The following is a 4,668-nucleotide window of genomic DNA, read 5'->3' on the forward strand; positions in this document are numbered from 1 at the left end:
ATTTACTCCTATTATCAATTTTTATTCATTCTCTTGCTATCTTTATTTGAAAAGCAAAATGTAAGTTTAGAACCTGGGTTGTCCTTGCTGATTGGACAGCACCAATAAACAAGTGCTGTCCATGGTCTGAACCAAAAAGTGGCTAGCTCCTTAGCTTAGATGCCTTCTTTTCCAAATAAAAATAACAAGGGAATGAAGAAAAATTGATAATAGGAGTAAATTAGAAAGTTGCTGAAAATTGCATGCTCTATCTGAATCACAAAAGAAAAAAAAAATTGGGTTTAGCATCCCTTTAACGACTGATGACGTGCAGGGAACGTCCTCCAAAAAAAATACCATTAACGACCGAGGACGCACCCTGCACGTCATCGGTCTGGGAAAGCGGTGGAATCTTTTTTTGTAAAATGGGTACTGGCAGACAGCTGACAGTACCCAAGAGTTATCCTAATAAGTTAGAGGGGGAGGGTTAGAGAGCTGTTTGGGGGGGATCAGGGAGGTTGGGTGATGAGGGGGGATCCTACACAGCAGCATATGGAAACATGCTAAAAAAAAAATAAAAAATTAAGAGATAGCTTTAATTTTAGTACTGGCAGACTTTCTGCCAGTTCTTAAGATGACGGGTACAATTGTGGGTTGGGGGAGGGAAGACAGCTGTTTGGGAGGGATCAGGGGGTGGGATGTGTCAGGTGAGAGGCTTATCTCTACACTAAAGCTAAAATAACCCTGCAAGTTCCCTACAAGCCACCGAATTAACCCCTTAACTGCTAGCCATAATACACGTGTGATGCGCAGCAGCATTTAGTGGCCTTCTAATTACCAAAAATCAATGCCAAAGCCATATATGTCTGCTATTTCTGAACAAAGGTTATCCCAGAGAAGCATTTACAACCATTTGTGCCATAATTGCACAAACTGTTTGTAATTCATTTCATTGAGAAACCTAAAGTTTGTGAAAAAGTTTGTGAAAAAGTGAACATTTCTTTTTATTTGATTGCATTTGGCGGTGAAATGGTGGCATAAAATATACCAAAATGGGCCTAGATCAATACTTTGGGTTGTCTACTAAACTACACTAAAGCTAAAATTAACCCTACAAGCTCCCTAATTAACCCCTTCACTGCTAGCCATAAAACACATGTGATGCGCAGCGGGATTTAGCGGCCTTCTAATTACCAAAAAGCAACGCCAAAGCCATACATGTCTGCTATTTCTGAACAAAGGGGATCCCAGAGAAGCATTTACAACCATTTGTGCCATAATTGCACAAGCTATTTGTAAATAATTTTAGTGAGAAACCTAAAATTGTGAAAAATTTAACTTTTTTTTTTTTAATTGCATTTGGTGGTGAAATGGTGGCATGAAATATACCAAAATGGGCCTAGATCAATACTTGGGTTGTCTACTACACTACACTAAAGCTAAAATTACATGTTCCCTAATTAACCCCTTCACTGCTAGGCATAATACACGTGTGGTACGCAGTGGCATTTAGCGTCCTTCTAATTACCAAAAAGCAACGCCAAAGCCATATAAGTCTGCTATTTCTGAACAAAGGGGATCCCAGAGAAGCATTTACAACCATTTGTGCCATAATTGCACAAGTTTGTAAATAATTTCAGTGAGAAACCTAAAGTTTGTGAAAAAATTTGTGAAAACTAAAGACTTTTTTTTTATTTGATCGCATTTGGCGGTGAAATGGTGGCATGAAATATATCAAAATGGGCCTAGATCAATACTTTGGGATGTCTTCTAAAAAATATATATACATGTCAAGGGATATTCAGGGATTCCTGACAGATATCAGTGTTCCAATGTAACTAGCGCTAATTTTGAAAAAAAGTAGTTTGGAAATATCAAAGTGCTACTTGTATTTATTGCCCTATAACTTGCAAAAAAAAGCAAAGAACATGTAAACTTTGGGTATTTCTAAACTCAGGACAAAATTTAGAAACTATTTAGCATGGGTGTTTTCTGGTGGTTGTAGATGTTTAACAGATTTATGGGGTCAAATTTAGAAAAGTGTGTTTTTTTCATTTTTTTCCATTTAATGGCGAGAAAAAAAAATGGTCATACTCCCTTCACACAAATCTCTTACTATTAGCATGCCTGCTGTTTACGTACTTCAGTAGGCTGAGCTCCTTCTGGGAGATAATCTTCATCATAACAGGTGACAAAAAAGTATTATTTCTTTTAGGCAACTTCCCTGCCGGGACAACGGGTGTCTATATCTGGTTGTCGGGGTCGAGTGGCTGTGCGGATGACACTTGCTTGTGTTTGTGTGCTGCACCTGTGTAGAGATGTTTACAGGTCTGACAATCTGGCAGGTGTTCTCTCTTTTTCCCATATTCGTTATCCGCGTACATCTGCTTCTCGTCTTCCTATTTGTCAGCATCATAGAATACTTTGCTTATGCAAGTCACGTCCCTTGACCTTTATAAGAAGCTTCAGTCCGCATTTGAATTGCTTGTTTGTTTGGCCAGTTTCCTCCAGCTTATTCCCTGTTCACAGTTTGTTTGAACCTTGGCCTACCCTGACCTCCAACTGTTTAATGAGTTTGCCTTGTAAACCACCTGCCTGCCGCCTGTTATTCCCCGGACTTTTGCATCTCCGGCCCCTGTTGTTTCTCCTAAAAGGTCAAATAAAATTATATGTAATGACTACCCTAAGTTTTAGATTGACATAAAGTGGCTGCTCTATAAGCATAAAGAAGTACCTGATGTAGCCTTAACAACAAAACACACAAGTAGGGTAGTGGTACCTAGGACTAAACATTACCCAAGCCTGCAGCTGCACTTGCAACTGGACTAACCACACTTGCACCCTGATGATGCCATCTCCTGACTCCCTTCTCTGAATCCCCTAAACCTAGACTAAATATTTAACCAGATCAAGTTTCCTTTCCTCTGCCCATTACCTGGTTGACCCTGCTTCCTGTATCTCTGCACAGTCTGCACCTTCACATATTGTGGAATATGGTGGTTTTAGAGACAGAACAATGAGGTTCAGAGGATCCACCCCAAGATAATGGCAGTGCATTTCCTAAAATGCTCACCTCTCATTGCTTCATAGCATGCAACAATGGAGAATCCCCTGGAGAGGGACATACACCCACTGTCAACACAGTTCTTGAATTGAAAACCACTACATGAGTTAAGATGATATAGGGGTAATTTAGGTGAACATGGTCTAATACTAATATAGAGGTCAAGGATAAAATGTATAGCAACAGACAAAAAAGGAACAAGGGACAGTGACAAAAGAAAAGAAGGAAACTTGACATAGACCCCTCAAAAGGAGTAGAAAAAAATAAAAACAATGGGAGACATGAGAAATGTGGTGATTTAAAGCAACAATAATCAACTGGAGGCTGAGAATAGGTAAGCAACAGTAAACCTGGTTATAAACATTGGCTGAAGACTCTTAAATGAAGCACCTAGGAGAAAGCAAAGACCATCTAGACCTCTCAATATCCCTGTGAGAAAGAAGAAAAAAAGTTTACTGAGTAAATGATAACTTAAAAACTAAGCTCCAGCCCTCTCAGGTGAGATGACAACCAGGAAATGGCTGCTGTTAAGATAGTTAACCCTTAAAGGGACACAAAACCCATTTTTTTCTTTAATTATTTAGTATTTCTTTCTCCTAATTACATTTTGCGGAAACAAAGCATGTATTACTCTTCTAAATTTAAATTTATTAATAATGGCATAGATACCAACCCATGTGAAGCAATATTTCCAGAATTTCAAGCCTAAAGGGAAATTAAACACAGATTGTTTTCTACTTCACTATAATACGAGTAATTAGACTTTATAAAGATGGGATCTATTTTTTATTATGTTTGTCAGTGTCATCTATTTATGAATATGAATACTTAAAGGGACATTTAAATGAAAACTGAATTTTACATAAAGGGGGAGTGGAGTGCTAATAATTACACGCTAGCTATAAGGGGTTTATCGTGGGTGTTTGCGGGAGTCGGGTTTTTATCTCGTATTAGAAGTTGAAGGAAAACGGGATCACTTGAGTGCAATTGACGTTAACATTCGTCGGGTTAACACGTCCTCAGATCTCTGGTTAACTGTTGCGCGAAACAAAAAAGTGTCACAAAACACATTAAAAATACATTACAAAGTACAGTACACTCATAATAACATCATTTAATAAAAAATAGTAAAAAAAATATTGTACAAAAAAGTTATAAGGGCTCAAAGATAAGAGGTCTCAGGTATTAGAAAAAAAAAGTTCAAAGGGTTCAAAGCCATGAGGTCCCAGGTGTTAGAAAAAAAAGCAGACATAGGGCTTTAACATAGAGATACATATTTCTGTGTGTGTGTGTGTGTGTGTGTGTGTTTATATGTGTGTACATATGTATTTATATGTGTATATATGTATTTACAGACATATATACACTTAGAAACATATAAATACATATGTACACACACACAAACTGTATATCCTATACTATAAAAGGCCAAGTGTGTTTGTCCGAAGCTGTCATGCGCAGTAGAGACAGCACGCGGACAAACACACTGGCCTAAGTCCCTACCTGTTCTGCCGACTGCGCCGAGCAGAAGTGGGCGTGGCCGTATGTGAAGGGGCGGGGCCTAACGCGAAGCCCGTGAAAGGGGCGGAGCCTAGCGTGAAGGCCCGTGAAGGGCCGTGGAGAGA

This window comes from Bombina bombina, chromosome 3 (genome assembly GCF_027579735.1).
Source record: "Bombina bombina isolate aBomBom1 chromosome 3, aBomBom1.pri, whole genome shotgun sequence".
Taxonomy (NCBI): Eukaryota; Metazoa; Chordata; class Amphibia; order Anura; family Bombinatoridae; genus Bombina; species Bombina bombina.